Source organism: Nothobranchius furzeri, chromosome 16, assembly GCF_043380555.1.
Source record: "Nothobranchius furzeri strain GRZ-AD chromosome 16, NfurGRZ-RIMD1, whole genome shotgun sequence".
In the NCBI taxonomy this organism is placed as follows: domain Eukaryota; kingdom Metazoa; phylum Chordata; class Actinopteri; order Cyprinodontiformes; family Nothobranchiidae; genus Nothobranchius; species Nothobranchius furzeri.
In genome coordinates this window covers 20,869,147-20,888,135 of record NC_091756.1, presented here as the reverse complement: position 1 = coordinate 20,888,135, position 18,989 = coordinate 20,869,147, and positions in this window count along the sequence as shown.

Genomic DNA, 18,989 nt, shown 5'->3' with positions numbered 1-18,989 from the left:
AACCCTGTCTGTGTCTCTCAGTGTGTGTCGGTCCATTGTTGTTCAGTGTCCCTGTGGTCCCCAGCCCCCTCCAGGTTTTGCTCATCAAAGAGCTTTTTGTTTGTGTCAGTCGGGTTACTGACTTTAGGCTTGGCTTCCTGCCCTTTTGGATTTTTGAATTTTGGACTTTCTTCCAAAATAAAGGATTTTACTTTGATTTCGCTGCTGCCTTGTGTCGTTCTGGGTTTCTGCATCTTGGGTCCTAACCTCCTCCTGGCTCAAAGTGACAATTTCATGTTCAGCCTGTTCAAGTGACTGATTATAATCATTAAAACTGGGTTTCCAATGGGAACCACACCTTTAAAAACAAAAACCTCTCATAAATTTCGGACTAACTGAAGTTCACATGCCATACTTAGTTTTTTAAGATTTTAGGATTACATAGAATTATTAGCTTATAAAGGAGACAAATTATGACTTTTCTTAAGTTATAATAGTTTTATGATCAATATGAAGCATGTTCATAAAGTTCTTTGCTCTAAATCCCTCTCGCTTGAAGTTCTCCAGCTGCAGCTCTCTCCTGTGAGAGGTGATTGTTCGCCAACAGGGGATAGTTGAAATTAGTTGTTTAGGCACATAATTCCTACAACCGAATACTAAGAAAAGTCACAGGTTTGTTTCCTGCATTCAGTAGAGACCTACATAGCAGCACAAAAGGCTGCCACAGGTGAACTGAGCACATCCTTCACCACTGACTGATGGCCCTTTCTCACTTGTGACTACTCAGCTCGGCTAAACTCCACTCAGGTAGTTTTCCAGTAAAACAAAGAAACACACTAGTGAGTGAGCTTGGAGGGGACTTGTTTAAGACACGTGGCAGATGATAAATATTCTGCTCAGTCTGTAACCTTTTGCCATGCAGAAAGTAGACCTGGGAAAGCCAAACACACTGGAAGAGAACAGATGATTTTGAGTGACTGCACCTCGTAGCCAGTCAGTGACAGTCAACCTTATGTCGCGTTTTCGACGCAGCATGGTATGCTTATAAAAACAGTGAAGTTGGTTCAAAATCAAGGCATGGCAACCATGTACCTGTTAGTAGTACAGCAGGGCAGCAGGACCTCAGGATGTAGAGTGAGTTGTCCAGCAATAAGAAAGTTGTAGGTTAAATTCCGGCTCCCAATTCCTGCTGTGGTGTCCTTTTGCAAGACACTTAACCCACCTTGCCTGCTGGTGGTAGTGAGACGGAGCGGTGGAGCCAGTGTTCAGCAGTCTTGCTTCCATCAGTGAGCCCCAGGGCAGCTGTGGCTACATGCTAGCTCATCCCCACCAGCGTGTGAAAGTGTGAGTGTGAATGGGTAAATGACTGAATGTGTTGTGAAGCACCTTGGGGGGTTGTAGAACCCAAAAAGACACTACACAAATACAGCCATTTATCTTCTCCATGCAGCCAAGTTTCAGGCAGATTAGTTGACGTGGTTGTTGTGTTGTACCTCCCAAAGAACTCCAGAAGAGCAAAGCGGGTTTAATGCCCTGACTAGGTCAACCCTAATCTGCACTAATATCCTGCCGCAGGTGTTAACACCACCTTTAGCATTACTTTACTGGCGCTACAGCAGAGCTAATCCAATCAGCAGACACCTTTCTGAAATGAAAGATTAACACCGTTTTAAAGAATACTATGCAACTTTAACATTTTAAATCATTTTCCCGAGCCAGTGTTTTCTAAAATGACACTTTACAAAGCTCACTCAGCCCCCTACGCCCTCTGTGACCAGAATACCTCACTTGCACATTCAGAGTATCCGGACATTTGCATTTATTGTAACATGTTTATCATGATGGAGCCTCATGGCGAAACAAAGAAAACAATTTTATGGAGCTAAAAAAGAAAAATAACATCCAACCACAGTAGGACTCAATCAAGAGTCAGCATCGGGAGTTTTCTGAATCATGAGAGCTCAGAGACAAATGAGGATTCAGACTGGATGCAGACATAACAATCATCCCAATGCACCTGGAAGTACAACTTTATTGTGTTGTTTGTGCATGTTTTAGCTTTCCCTGGGTTTGAAATTATTTCTAAATATTTTTGTCAGGCGGTAGTGATCATGTCCCATTCTGTCGTCGATCACACACTCACTCTAAAACCCACATAAGCTCTCCTTACTGGGCAAAGGTCGTTGATACTTTCTCATCGATATTGAAGGTCCTTGTATCTTCACACACCATCGAATCCTCAGCGCACCGCGCGGACCCCAGCTGCCTCTGAGTAGCGCTGCCAACGAGCCGGCCGGTGCTCCTGGTCGCGGTCCTGTCGGTTAGCCGCTCGTAGCTTAGTGCAACTTGACTGTCTGATCATCCAGCACTCTGAGTCTACATTTGAGTCTGCCGACACACGAAAGACTTTCCCTGTGGTCACATGATTCCTCCTCTTAGGATCTTTGTTGTATTTACAAGGAACTCAATAGTAAATCGGCCGGGGAGAGGGGGAGACCAGTGTTTGTCCAGGGGGTGGCCTGGGGTAGCACATGGCACCTTTGAAATCTGATTGGCCACCCCACTGAATTTCCCTTAAATAGACTTGTCCACAAAAAGCTTGGGGTAAAAAAGAATGGTGCCACCCATGCATAAAGAAGTGCAATACTTGGGCGACCCCATTTTAAAAGATCTGGCTATGCCACTGGGGGAGACGCGCGCAACATGAAAGGCAAATATTAGCGGGATAAAACTTATAATTGCCAGCAGGTCTGGTCTTTGTTGACTGACCTCTTTGTCTGGTAATGACTGACTCTGATTAAGAAGCAGAATATTGACTCTGATGAAGAAATTCACTCATCCAGCCGGGAAGATTGATGCTGCTGCAGCATCAGACAGCTGGTGCTGCACGAGAGGTGTGTGGAGTTTACAAGCTCCAAACGTTGGGTTTGATGTTGTTTTAACCTTCTCTGGGACGTGATGGATGTAGAAACGATGGTAAAACACCGCTAACGTGGCAGACGTAGCGACAATGTAAAAATAAAAAATAAAACATAAAAAAGGGGCAGATGTCGATGCGTTATGTATGGAAGTCAAAGTGTGCCACATAATCATAAAAATAAAAGTAAATTATAACATTTAACAACAGCTTTATTTATGTATATATAAATTAAAACGTTCCAAATTTAATAAAAATTTCTAAATAACCTAAAAATAAGAAGTAACATCTGTACAAATTATGCTCTATACTTCTAACCATTTCGAAGCTACAACCTTTTGAAATAGTCATGTCAAAATGTAATATTTTCTTGTAAAAACTCTGGCACCCGAAAGGTTGAGCAATGCGTCGAAACTCTGTTGTTATTATGTTAATGAGCATGCGTGATGATGAGGCCAGACAATATAGAAAAAAAGTAAATCGATAGAATGTTTTTTGTATTAATCTATATCGATAATTGTTGAAAAGTATTTTTTTAAATGTAGGGATGAGGTCCTGCCCCAAGTGGAGGAGTTTAAGTATCTCGATGTCTTGTTCACGAGTGAGGGAAAGATGGAGCGTGAGATCGATAGGTGGATCGGTGCTGCGTCTGCAGTGATGCAGGCGTTGTACCGGTCTACTACTACAACTACTAAACTTTATTTATATAGCGCCTTCACATGGCCCAAGGACCAAACAAAGCGCTGCACAGCAGAAATAAACATTAAAAAAATAAAAACATATGAAGCCATTTGAAAACCAACAAAAACATGCAGATAAAATCTAGGTGGATCAGCAAAAAGTGTAAAGCCATCCGTTAACAGGACTCTTCCTGAATAAAAGCTAAAGAATAAAAGTGAGTTTTCAGCTGGCTCTTAAACTTGGCGAGCGTGGTGGCCTGTTTAACCCATGTAGGTAGCTCATTCCAGAGCCTCGGCCCCAGCACCGAGAAAGCACAACCCCCTCGAGATTGTAGTCTGTGTTCAGGAACGACCAACAGTCCTTGTTGTGCTGACCGAAGGTTCCTTGTGGGAACATAAGGATGGATCAAGTCCGCCAGATAACGTGGAGCCAACTCATTTAAAAACAAACACCAGAACCTTAAACGAAATTCTAAAAGAGACTGGAAGCCAGTGTAGTGCCAAAATGGTCCACACGTCAGCAGTCAACAACCATCGACAGCTCTGAGGCTCTGCTTTAGCGTAAAGATAAAAGATATTAAAGTTAGTTTATTTACCAGATTAATAATTCCGTTATATGAAATAAAGCTGTTAAGATTTAACACAAAGAAAATGTTTTATGCTTAAAAAAATATTAGGGTTTTTTTTGCTCAGTCAGCGACCCTTTTTTTTTGTCATAAAATGCATCTCATTCTAATGTTTATTTTATTTGTGTCCAGAGAGAAACAGACACACACACACACACACACACACACACACACACACACCTTAAAAGTTGTTTAATTATTCCTTTCCATCATGGTGGTGAACTGGGATCAGCCTGGTAGGTAGTTGCCGTGGTAACCTGGGTTGAGCTGCTTGATCATCTATCTGAAACCTTGATACCGACCATGGACAGGAGTCTCGGGACAAACATGCTCACAACGGCCTCGGTCAGGACGTTAGCTTGCTGGGTGTGCACGTAACAAACTCGTCCATTGAAGAGGAGCACTGTTAGTAACACTAATGTAGCGGGATGAAATAAATCATTAGCGTTGGAAATTGGAGTAAAAATAAGTGACATACAAAAGTGTTCTAATGGTAATAACATCACCACCACTACTGGTGTTGCTACTTGATGTTAACAGCTAACAGGTAAACTTACTGAGGCAACTTTGTTCTCCGCCATGTCGTGCTTCCTCTTAAGATACTCGTACATTGCTGTTGTGCTCCCATGAAAGAAGAGTTTCACTTTGCAGTTTGCACTCTACAGGACTTTCTTTTGAACAGAGGCGGATTTAGCAATTTGGGGGCCCAAGGCTAACACACACATGGGGCCCCTTACACTAATTTTCGACAATCTTACCTTTAACTAGATTTGCGAAATTCTCCCCTCTTCTGACATGAGTTATTTTCCCTTTTTATTAGTCCTCCTCTTTTTTTCTGTCTTTCTCTCTCTTTGAGTGCCTTCAATATTTGCTCTGCTTTCTTCTTCCAGTCACTGCTCCTGTGCTTTTGCCTTTGTTATTTTTTTCTATTTTCCATTTTGGTCTATGTTTTCCTCCCTTTAAACATTTTCCATTGTCTTTCCTTTCTGCTTCCTTTTGATGTTTACATCGAGAAACGACGTCACTTTCAGAAGTGAAAATAAAAGCTTTTATGAAGCAAGCTGCTTCTTTCTCTTATTGGAGCCACTAGGATAACTCCATGTCATGCTTCATGTTTTGACTATCGCTTTGAGTTTGTTACGAACGCTGCCGCCTCTCTTCTTCTTACTATTTGTGGTCTTATGGCACTTGGCAAACAACCATTTGGTGCATTACCGCCACCAACTGGATTGGAGTGGAATGACTACCAATCACTTCCTGTTTGTGCATCACCGTCTTAATAACCCTTTTATGACCATAATTATAACAGGGCCGCCTGGTATTTTTTTAATCTTATGGCTGTAAAATTGTAATAAAAAGTGCAAAGTGTGTGTAACTCTTCTCTTTTTTTCAGAACAACCTCAGCTTTCAGTGTATGGTTTGTATTTAGAATTTATTTCTATTAAAGCCTTTAAAAAATCTACTTAAAAGTGAAAAAAGCAAAAAACGGATTTTAATTTTATACATTTATTACTGAACAGGAACTTCAAAATTACTGGGCGAACAATTTAAACTTTGAACTGAAATGCATCTATTCTTAAAAAGTGTGAACCTTGGTATCTTTTTTTAGCCGTTTTTAAGACCATTTATTTTTGTAAACTTTCAAACGTTTTTGTTTGATGTGGTAGACCCTGAAGCAGTTTCTCTCCAGATGCAGGCAGAGTCCTGCACACCTCACACTGCCATGGGACGCTTCTCTGGCACACCGTGCACTGCTATACCAAAAACTTGTTTTAGCAAATGTAATTATTTATTGTAAAATGATAAATAATGCTGGAATGAAGCTGAATCTTACAATTAGCAAATAGTTGAGGGTTGTTCCAATAAAAAAATAAAAACGGAACAAACATTCATATCCTGGTTCAATGGAGATCTGTCCTTCTTCGTGGTCACTGTCTTCAGATATAAGCTTTCTGGGACACCTAATAGATCGTGTTGATTTTCTTTGAGGCATTTCCATAATTTCATGCTGGTTTTTATGCTGATTAGCTTCCCCGTTCCGTTATCCGCTTTCACTGCGGCGCTGCGCTCCGCTTCAATCAGGCTGTACAGCAGGATTTCCCCTCGTAGCGATATTTTTCATATTTCTGATTGCTTCATGCTATAAATCATTGGAAAGCTGCTTTTATGTACTTTTAGGAACCGTTGGAATGTTCTGAATCTGATCATCCATTCAAAAGTTATAAAACGGAGCATTTTGGATGACAAACTCAGCACGTCTGAATCTGTGTTGTGATTCGTTGCGCTCAAGACAGGGAATCCCGGTGGCTACCGTAATGTATTGTATATGCACGAAAAGCCCCATGTTTAATCTTTTCAGCAATTTTGGATTTTTAATGATATCTTGAATGGTTCAGGAATTATGTTAATGAGAAGTGTGCATGTCCAATCCCATCTGCGGTGACAGGTTGGTAATAAGAATATTGTGGCATTAACAGAGGGGTGCCGGCGGTCAGGGCTAGGGGCCCCCCAACACAAGGGGACACCGGGCGGCCGCCGACCTATGCTTAATGGTAAAACTGCCACTGCTTTTGAATTTGTATAGTGATCACAAATGTTTCTGCTCCGTTGCGACTCACCATGTTTTCTTTCTCCGGTGATGAAGGCTGAGCTGGATGGCCACCACTGGGTATGCGCCTCGGAGCTAAAGCAAACACCAAACATGCCACAGCAGGCAAGATTAATTTTTTTTAATAAAATACGGTCATTTTTATTTGTCGATGTCGTTGTGACGAGTTGACTAATCTTCACATTTTGCTGCGGCTGCCTCACGCTCTGTTTTGGTTTGAGAGGGGAGGGCCTGTTGTGCCCGAGTCTGTGTTTTTGATTGGTTAGGAGTAAGTAGTGAGTCTAGTATGCTGCTATCTGATATATTATAATGAAAAAGGAAACTTTTTTATCGAAGATTTATCGACTCGTTTTTTTAATCTTTCACACCACACGTCTATCGATAGATTAACTTAACTATTGAATTATCGTTCTGCCCTATAATGAGTTAGTTAATAGGGATGAGCCGGATACTTGTTTCAGACGAGTATCTGGTTCGGATAAAGCATATTTGACGAATACAAGCATGAAATGAGTAAAACTCTTAAATATCTGTAATCGTGCTGAAGGAAAGACCTCATTGGGTAACTGACTGTCTTCACGCTCTGTGATTGGCCAGTCACATCGAGCGCTCGCCCCTCCCTACACACAAAACTCTGCAGCCGGGAGCTCAGTCCGGTCCATCCACACGCACACACACAGAAAGTAACGGATCTCTCTGTGCTTGCTTCAATGTTTTTTAAGTACCCCCTAGGTTTTCCAATAGGCCCTTTCTGACTGTAGGAACCTTTTGTAGTTCCTAGAACCTTTGCAGGAACCAGCCCGCTTTTACGTGCGTTCGGACAGCAACTAGGAGCTTTTCCCCGTAGTTCCCAGAATGTCCTCAGTTTGCAGGTAAAAAAAACTTGATTTGGTCCTCACATTGATGCATAGACCAGTACAGACACACACACACACACACACACACACACACACACACACACACACACACACACACACACACGCACACATACTGAGTTAATAGCAGGTCTATCCATCAGGCTCTAATCGCCTCAGACAACAGGTTCATGTCCTGGTTCTCAGAGAGCCCAGGGATGAAGTGTATGAGTGCATGGGAGAGAGAAAAGAGATTAGGACTACCTGCTGGAAAGCCTGTCCTTAATTCTACAGGCTTACAAACACATCTGCTAACATTGTTTAACATCCCATTGCACACAGAAATGGATTATTACTCCCCCGGTCCTGAGAGGAGGGGAGACCATGTTACATCAGAGGATGTTATCCCAGATAAATCTGTTATCCAGGGTTTCTTTTGGGATATTCTCAGCAAGGAGATTAAGCACTGGGAGAGGGGGACAGTAATATGGGAGTAATCCCATCCTGTTTCCTTTTTCACCTTTTATAAAGTCTGTTATTGACACACAGTTTGCAAAGAAGACAAATTCATTTGAAGCACAACTCTTGCTTTTTACTGATACGATTAGACCTTCTATCCATCAATGAGAAATTTAAAGTGCAAAGCAAATATCCACACCTGCTCTCCATCTTTTCTCTGACCCATTTCCTTTCTATTTGCTCTGCCTTAGCAATACAAAAGGCATTTTATTTTAGCCTAGAGTGTGAGTCAGCTGATCAGGAGAAACTGCATTGAGTCCAGATGTTGTGGTGATGCTTTTTATTTTGCAAAGTATTAATTACAGATCAAAATAGGCAGAAATGCAGCATACTTCTGCCATGATTCCAGTTCCGGCTCTGTTTTCCTGATATCTCAGTACTCGCCCAATCAGTCAGTTATGCTCACCTTCAACTGTTCCTTTGGGTCCTCCTGTGTTACTTATAATATAGGTGCCAGATCATTGCACAGTCCTGTCGAAGCTAAGTCTAGACAAGTCAAACTCTAGTCACTCAGGTTAGGCCATTAGACTGCTTTTATCAACCATGTTTTTGTAACGGTATGAAATGACTGTTTTTCACCTAAAAGTCATTTTCCCCCTCTCCTCTGACACAGAACTAGTCTGCATGTGATATGGCCTCAAGGTCTCATGCATTTGCTCTAAACTGCTTCCTTTCCAGCCGAAGAGAAGAATAAAGAAAGGACTCTCTCCTTTTAATAAATCAAAGAACTCTATTTTAATAAAGCTAATCCAACCAAGTGTTAGTCAATAATAAGATGTGACCAATCTGTGAAATCAAAATATTAATTACTTTATTATAATCCTATAGAATATAATAAGTAATATGACTTTCCACTAGGACTGATCTCACGTAGCGTTAAGACATCACACATTACTTTTACTGATCCAATCAGAATCTGCCAGATCTGACGGAGGCGTGGTTTTGGTGGTGTTTGGTAAAACTGTCAACTTTTCATTCGACCATAAACCAAAACATCCAAAGTATGAAACTATGCCCACGTCATCTTTAACGCCGGTTCAAAGCGTTCTAGAGAAGTTGTCTGAGTGGCCAATCCGTGACTTTCCTCTTCAGCCAAAAGAACCAACGACAAGCTGGATAAAATCTGTTGCTGTTCCACCTGCTGCAACGGTTCCTTTCAGAATAAAAGCTGAACCATCATGACCCAGGTTTGGGTCTCACTAGATGCCAACAAAACCGTCCTGACCCGGAAGTATCTCAAGACTGGTCTGGTCGGCAACCGCTGCTTTTCCTACCGGCTTCGGTTCCAGAGAAGGTCAAGATGGACCTCGACATTCCTGATCTAACGGGGACTTCCGCTAAGGGTACGTAGGCCGACGAAATGGCATCTAATGTGTTTATGAATCTCCTAACCAAAGCTTAACGTGAAGACATCACCGTCACTCCCATCAGAACTAATCGTTTCTTCGGATTTGCTGGTTCTGAGCAACATTCCACACTACACCATTCTCCGTCTCATTCACTTAGTTACACCATACACTTAGTGTTAAAGTTAGTCTAGTTTAATTTGTTTTAAATGAATTTTTAAACTTTTCAACTCGACTCTCTTCTGTTGTCTCTGAGTGAATACGAAGCTGTTATCTAATCCCTGTGATAAAAAGTTCAAATCTTATGGTTTAAAATAACCTCACAGATCCGTAAGGTTGATTTCATATTTGCTATGGAATCTTTTGTCTTATGGCTTATTAAATAACATGTAATTTAAATCATTACAGTTTTAGGTGCTTTAAGTACATTATCAATATTTGCATCATTGTGTGTGTCGGCTGAATCCGATGGTGTGACCATGTGACACATCTCTTTTGTCTGGCCATTTCTGAACCTGCTTTATCTTGTGCAGGTTTAACCTAGCAAGTGGTGGGGGTCACCCTGGACAGGTCTCCAGTCCACCACAGGGAATGAAATTATTTTTAGTAAAATTTGTAAAAGGATGTGTTTTGGTCACATTGTAATGTCTCCATAAACTCCTATGTGTCCCTGAAGTGGAGCAACTGATCAGATCAGATCTCTGACAGCTGTCACTCAGACACAGCTGCTGCTGTCTGCTGACTCATCCTGTGCAGACGCTCAGCTGAGCTCCCAACAAGCCCAGAAATTTAACCCTAAACCAAAATGACCCGATGGACTTGAAGCCCCAAACCAGCACTCCAGACATCCTAGACAAAACTTGTTTTCTCTTTCTTGTTTGTGCGTTCATGGTGCCTGATTTGAGGCACAACCGTTGGGCCAGTTACACACAGGTCCACCTCCGGCTTTTACGTCCCTCAGCTCGCAAGGAGTGATGTTGTTGAGAGAGCAAAAATGTTAGTGTGTGGGTTGAATAATAACAAAGTGCAGTGTTGCGGTACCAAGGATTCATTTACAGAAAGAAGAAGAAGGTATTTACAACTATAATAAAAGGGAAAACTAAAAGGTCCAAATCCAAGTGTAACAGAGATGAAAATGTGAATTTCACCAAAAGTGATGTGCAGTGATTGTTTGTTTTTGAAGCCGCCTACTGGTGGTTAGGCGCAACTGCATGCAACGGGTCCTTCAGGCGCATTCACGGCCCCTCCCACCAAAGCAGTAATGAAAGCTGGTGGAGGTAGGTGTACTGTGAAGCCGCTCTGCACTTAAAGTCATTTTAACCTTTAATTAATATATCAATAGGACTTGTTACAGATATTTAAGTGTTGTTAGAGCATATTTTGAAAAAGGTTAGCTGTGTTTGCATTAAATTAATAACTTTATAGCCGAGATTCACGCTAATGGAAGCTAGCTTTTCAGTCCTTTTAGTAATGTTTGGGTTTTTCTTTTTGCCTTGAACAGACCGTTGTATGCAGTTGCAGCGCACACACACTGATGTATTATTGTGTGCTTGTTTTTACATCAGGTACGTTCAGATGTGTTTGGTAAAAATATGATTTGTAAATGTTTTATTGTTTCAACTGCCGGTGGCAGTTGACTGTTATACCTACTGATGGCAGTTAACTGTTTCAACTGTCGGCGGCTGCGCTGTCATTGTTGGTACTATTAACTATTTTATATGTTTTATCAAAAAGAAAGTATGTATTGCTCTGAAATGCAAGTTGTTAAATTAATATATTGCTGTTGTTATTAAATGTCACTATACGATCACATGATGGAAAAAAGAAAAAGCAGTAATGAAAGCTGGTGGAGACCGTTGTATGCAGTTGCAGCGCACACACACTGATGTATTATTGTGTGCTTGTTTTTACATCAGTGATTTGAGGCAACTCCAATAACCCTGGACGGACAGAAAAAAAGAAGCCGTCACACTGGTGCCGTGACTCCCGGATTGCTGAGCAGCTTGATGCGGTTCACCGGAGGTTACTGTGTCGTCTACCTGCAAGTTACCTCTTCACTTCAAGACCTCCACAATTGGGTCACAAGGTTTATGAACTAAGGGAAACAGTAGTTCTATTTCTAATTACCACTGGATTTTAATTGAGTGTGTTTTATTTCTGCTTTATCTTAACATGGCAAAGAGATTTGAACCAAGTGGTAAAACTGTGAACAGTCACCCCTCTTTTGGGAGAGGTAGAGGTGTAATGGGACTTACTTTTCAGCCTGGTTGTGCTGTTGGGTTTGATTTGGGTGCATCACCTATACTACCTGCGAGTAGTAGTAAACCCCAGGGATTAGCTCGGGATCCAGATGAGACACCTACTGGTCAGATGTTATTTGGGGGCCAGAGTCACTCAACACCTGTTGTTGGTAATGACTTACACCAAATAAGTGACATGATTTATCAGTTAGGTTCACAGATTGGGGAATCAATTGCAAATAAACTGTTATCTTCTGGTGTTGCTGGGGGAAAAGAAGCCTGTGGTACCTGTCAGAAACAGCACAGTGCCAATGTTGAGGACGCTTCTGTCTCAGATGGTCAAAGGTTTAATGTCATTGTAAAATCAGAAACCTCACCTGCAGTTTTCAAAGGTGACAATTCTGACAAGTACACTGTTACTGAGTGGGTTGAAATGATGAGAGGTTACCTTAGACGGCAGAACTATGATGTTTCTATGCAAAAAGAGGAAATTATGGGGAAGATGATGGGTAGAGCCAGAGATGTAGTTAAGATTGGCCTTAGAAGTAATCCTGCCTTAAATGCTACATCCTCCCCAGATGTAATTTATAACATACTGATACAGTACTTCAGTAACACATCCTCCTGTCTGCCTCTACAAGATTTCTACTCCACACTGCCACTCCAGAAAGAGGATGCTGTTGATTACTGGATTCGCCTTAATAAGGCTGCAGACATGGCTGAGGAAGGTCTGAAGCGTCAAGGGAAACGCATTGAGGATATTGGTAGTGAAATTGCTAAAATGTTTGTAAAGCACTGCCCTGATACAGAACTAGCTTCAGTGTTTAAGTACAAACAGATTCATGAGTGGACCCCCAAAGACATTCAGGAGAGGCTAGATGAACACTAAAGAGAACGATGGTCCAGTATTAAAACACCAATGCACAAACCATCTGCTGCCCAATTACTATGTTTTGAGACACACGTTGAGCCCAGAGTCTCCAGTAATGTACATATGCCTGATGGTGTTCTGCTCCATCATGTTGTGCAGCCAACCACTGAAGCTCCTTTATCCTATGCACCTGCGATGGTGCAGAACCAGCAGTTCCAAGGTGATTCAGATACTCCAGCTGCACAGACATGTATTCCTTCCCTACAGCCTATGAAGCAGCAGAGTAAATGCACAGAAGTGCAATGCCAGTTCCAGTCTCCAGCTTCTGCCCCACTCAGTCAGCCACAAGAGGGTGCCATGCTTGGTGACATAGTGTCGATGCTCAGGGAGCTTCTCACCAAAGTTCAGCCTAGTGGTCAGCCCTCATCTGCTCGTCGTGGGCACACAAAGGGCCGGGCCAGATCTGTTATGAACTGTCGGGTGTGCAATGATGACAAGCATACAACAGAAACCCACTGCTGTTCAGACCGACTCTGTTTCACATGTTTCAGCCCAGACCACACGAGATGGTCCTGCCCAACCAATACTTCCCCTACAGAAAATATGCAGGGAAACTAGGTGACCTATGTCTGGAGGGAGGTCACATGGGTCAAGGTAAAATCTCCCTGCTTAATTGTACCAAAATATACAGAAACTGAATGAATCAGAAAATGTTATTGTTCAGGACACACAAAGGGTCAAAAAGAGTGACAGCTTGTTTTATATGCATGTTAAAGTCGATGGCAAAGTGACTCTTGATGCCATGCTGGACAGTGGTTCGATGGCATGCTCACTGAGTGAAGTAGCCCTGCAGTCGCTAATTAATGCGGGTGTTGTTATCTCTCATCAGGAGGGTACTGATGTTGTGTTTGTGGGATGTGGTGGTGCCAGAGTGAAACCAACTTCAATAATAGATCTGGAGATGGAGATCTATGGATGCAAGCTATTGGTCCCCACCTTTGTTGTAAATAACCAACAGGCTGATCTGCTCGTGGGCTCCAATGTCATCAGGCATCTGTTACACCAGCTAAAGAATGACTCCTCCTATTGGGAAGCTATTTCCACACCAAACCTAGATCACCCTGAGCTTGAGGAGTTCCTCTCTCTGCTTGCTGGCCTGGATCGTCGTTCTGGTGAGGATGTCCCAGACAAAATCGGAACTGTGAGATGTAACACAGCTGTCACTTTGGAGGCTGGAACTGAATATCTTTTATGGGGCAAACTTCCCAAGGATACAAGGTTATCACCTGGCTTGACTGTGATGTCTGAACCCACAACTTCCCACTCTGCTCCCAGAGGCATATTGGTGGCAAGAGCGTTGACACAACTCTGGGGAGACAGGTTTGTCCCTCTCAAGATCCTAAATGTTTCCAGTTGTCCTGTAACCATTCGTAGAAATGCTAAACTGGCTGATGTCTACACCTGTCTTGCTATGGAGGACTTGGTTATGCAAGATGTTACATGCTCATGTCAAGCTACCACTGTAAAAGGCACTGTTGATTCTACAGCGGAAAACAATGACTGTCTGCAGGAGAGACTGAAAAGTGTTGGTCTGGGTGATCTGGACCTGCAGTCTTGTGACGTGTCAGATGGTTGGCGGAGAAAGCTGGCTGACCTTGTGATCAGCTATGAGGATGTGTTCTCCCGCCACCACTTAGACTGCGGAGAGGCAAAAGGGTTTGTGCACAGGATTCGACTCACTGATGAGAGACCCTTTCGGTTGCCCTATCGCCGTGTGCCGCCTGCTGAATACCAGAAGCTTCGTCAAGTCCTAAATGAAATGGAGGAGAAGGAAATAATCTGCAAATCCACCAGTGAGTTTGCCTCACCCCTCGTTCTAGTTTGGAAGAAGAATGGTGACTTGCGGATCTGCACAGATTTCAGATGGCTCAACAGGCGAACACTGAAGGATGCCCATCCCTTACCACATCAAGCAGACTGCTTAGCTGCTTTGGGAGGAAACACATTCTTCTGCTCAATAGACCTCACATCTGGTTTTTACAACATGCCACTACACAAAGATGACCGAAAATACTCTGCCTTTACAACACCCATGGGATTGTACGAATACAACAGGCTCCCCCAGGGACTGTGCAACAGCCCAGCTAGTTTCATGAGGATGATGATGTCCATATTTGGTGACCAGAACTTTCTCAGTCTATTGTGCTACCTTGATGATTTGCTGGTGTTTGGCCCCTCTGAAGAGGTGACTTTCAAGAGGTTGGAGATGGTGTTCGGCCGCCTGCGGTTCCACAACCTGAAGCTTGCTCCAAAGAAATGTTGGCTAATGAGAAGATCTGTGAAGTTTCTTGGACACATAATTAATGAGTCTGGTGTATCCACAGATCCCGCTAAAGTTGAGTCCATCAGTAACATGTCAACTGCAGATCTCATGGAACCAGATGGCGTCACCCCTTCCCCATCTCGTGTTCGCTCGTTTCTAGGCATGATTAACTACTACCAGCATTTCATCCCCAACTATTCCTCTGTAGCCAGGCCACTCTTTAATCTGCTTGCTGGTGCAAAACAGAAACGCAAGTTGAAGATACCCACCAAGCGTAAGCTTGTGCTTCGCAAATTGACTAAAGCTGACTGGACAGATGAACACCATTCTGCATTCATGGAGCTTAAAGCAGCTTTGGTCAACTCAGTAATTCTGGCCCACCCAGACTTCACTCGCCCATTTGTTCTGTTTACAGATGCCTCATTGGATGGTTTGGGTGCAGTCCTATCACAGGTTCAGGAAGGTGAGAGTGTGGCCCGGCCAGTGGCATTTGCAAGCAAGTCTCTCACACGTGCTCAAAGAAAGTATCCAGCCCATTGCCTTGAGTTTTTGGCACTCAAATATTCGGTGTGTGACAAATTCAGCCATTGGCTGAAAGGACATATGTTCACAGTGTGGACGGATAACAACCCACTCACGCACATCCTCACCAAGCCACATTTGGATGCCTGTGAACAGCGATGGGTGGCAAAGCTGGCTTCTTATGCCTTTGACATTAAATATATCCCTGGCTCAAAGAATTTGGTGGCGGATGCCTTAAGTCACAAGCCATTTATTAAGTCGACTGTAGTAAGGAAGCTGTTGCAAAGACTGTACAGCCAGCTCCTTAATGAGGCCCTCCCTGTCTCAGTTGGCTCAGTCCAGGAGGCTTTTAGGCAGTCGAACGCCAAGGACCAGCACTCCAGCATGTCGCAACTCCCTAACAGCACAAAGTTTCAGTCCTTCACAAAAGATGATGTCCATGCTATTCTCGAAACACAAAGTGCATGGGAATCTGCTGCTAGGCTACGAGCTGTTAACACCCTCGAACACCTACCTCAGCTAATCCTTCCAGTTCAGGATGACCTACCTGTCTTTTCAGAAACCGAGTTGCGTGAGAAACAACAAAACGACCCTGTCCTATCAAGGGTGTTGTACTATGTTGCCCGTGGCCGTCGCCCATCCAGAAGAGAGAAACCCAAAGAGCAAGCCATGGTCGCCAGGTACCTCAAACACTGGGCAAAGTTTACAATGTCCAATGGAATCCTGTACAGACTTTCTAAAAACCCAGTAACCAACAAGAGGCGTCACCAATTTGTAGTTCCTGATTCTCTAAAGGCTGAGGTTCTCAAGGGGATTCATGACAGTGCTGGTCATCAAGGGCAGTTTAGGAGCTTGGCTATTGCTCGTCAGAGGTTCTTCTGGCCCCACATTGACCGTGATGTTAAAGACTATGTTCGCCAGTGTCCCCGGTGTGTTATTGGCAAATCCCCTGATCCAGAAGGTGGAGCACCTCTTGAAAGTATCAAAACATCTTCACCGTTGGAGGTCGTGTGCATTGATTTTTGGACTGCAGAGGACTCCAATAACAAATCTGTTGACGTGTTGGTTGTGACCGACCATTTCACACGACTTGCACAGGCCTTTCCTTGTCGTGACCAATCTGCAAAGCAGGTGGCGAGGCAGCTTTGGGACAAATTTTTCTGTATATACGGGTTTCCTGAAAGGATACATTCAGACCAGGGTCCCTCCTTTGAGAGTCAGCTCATAAGGGAACTGTTGGAAGTTGCAGGTGTGAGGAAATCCCATACAACCCCGTACCACCCAATGGGCAATGGTAGCGCAGAACGCTTCAACAGAACACTGGGAAACCTGATAAGAGCTCTCCCACCTGATGCAAAACAGAACTGGCCAAAACACCTTCAGACATTAACCTTCATGTACAATTGCACAGTCAACGAGACTACAGGCTATGCCCCTTTTTATTTGATGTATGGAAGAGTGCCACGCCTCCCAGTTGATGTGCTTTTTAAGAACATTCTTAGAGATCCTGAACTGTGTGGCTATGACAAGTATGTGCTATCCCTGACAAAAGATCTCCAGGACGCCATGGCCATAGCTCTAAGTCATGCCGACAGGGAACAGGAATGGCAGGCCTGCCTCTACAACCGCCGCACAAAAGGAAAACCTATTGGTGTCGGAGACCGTGTCCTAGTCTCGAACAAACGGGAGAGAGGGAAGCGTAAAACTGCTGACCGCTGGGAGTCTACAGTGTTTACTGTCGTGGGCATGAATCCTACAACCCACACATATCAGATACAGCATCCCAACACTGGTCAGGTCAGAGTTGTGCATCGTAACCTCTTGATGCTTGTGAATTTCTTGCCCTTTGATACAGCCAGTCAGTCTGTCGACTCTTCTGCCCTTTTACCTGATGGATCTGATGTTACTACTGCATCAGATACACCGGAACCGGTTGTTGAAAAGAATGATTCAAGAATCAGAACCCAAGAGTGGGTCAGCTCCTTACCTGATGCATCCCGTAATGCTGCTCACATGAACGACTCCGTCAGCGAGATGGTCTCTGCAGTGGAGGGAGACGAGGGGCTTCTGTTGTCCCCTAGTGTGACGGGCTATGACCCTTATCCCTTGCTAGTTCCCTCTGCTGATAGACAGAGTGTTCTCTCACACACTTCACTGGTTGCTCAGTCTGCTATTGGCACTGACTCAGTCCACACAGTCAGAACCCGTGTTGGTAGGACAGTCAAGCCTGTCAATAGGCTGATTCAGGTGATGACCAACATGGCTATTAGTGACGATGCTAGTCAGCTTATGGACAGTTTCTAATTCAGTTTTTCAAATGTTTCAGTAGAGGCATGTATAATAATATGCCCTTTTCTAAACAAGTTGTATCTTGTTCTTTGTTCTGTGTTTTGTATTTTATAATAGATATATCACCATAACAGTACTAGTCCTGGTTTAGGGGCTTCTTTTTGTTTTACTTGTGGGTTATGTAGGATGTAGGCTGCATCCTGCTTCCAGGAGCTGGTAGGGAATAGGGCGCCATTTCCTTGCCACTTCATCCTTTATAGAGGATACTGTTTAGGTTGAACTGTGTACACCCATGTTGAGTAATGTGAGGTTTTGTGTCATGGTGATGGTATTTGCACTTTAATAATTTTGGCTGAAATTCAGCAGGGGTGGGTGTAACAGAGATGAAAATGTGAATTTCACCAAAAGTGATGTGCAGTGATTGTTTGTTTTTGAAGCTGCCTACTGGTGGTTAGGCGCAATTGCATGCAACGGGTCCTTCAGGCGCATTCACGGCCCCTCCCACCAAAGCAGTAATGAAAGCTGGTGGAGGTAGGTGTACTGTGAAGCCGCTCTGCACTTAAAGTCATTTTAACCTTTAATTAATATATCAATAGGACTTGTTACAGATATTTAAGTGTTGTTAGAGCATATTTTGAAAAAGGTTAGCTGTGTTTGCATTAAATTAATAACTTTATAGCCGAGATTCACGCTAATGGAAGCTAGCTTTTCAGTCCTTTTAGTAATGTTTGGGTTTTTCTTTTTGCCTTGAACAGACCGTTGTATGCAGTTGCAGCGCACACACACTGATGTATTATTGTGTGCTTGTTTTTACATCAGGTACGTTCAGATGTGTTTGGTAAAAATATGATTTGTAAATGTTTTATTGTTTCAACTGCCGGTGGCAGTTGACTGTTATACCTACTGATGGCAGTTAACTGTTTCAACTGTCGGCGGCTGCGCTGTCATTGTTGGTACTATTAACTATTTTATATGTTTTATCAAAAAGAAAGTATGTATTGCTCTGAAATGCAAGTTGTTAAATTAATATATTGCTGTTGTTATTAAATGTCACTATACGATCACATGATGGAAAAAAGAAAAAGCAGTAATGAAAGCTGGTGGAGACCGTTGTATGCAGTTGCAGCGCACACACACTGATGTATTATTGTGTGCTTGTTTTTACATCAGTGATTTGAGGCAACTCCAATAACCCTGGACGGACACAAAAAAAGA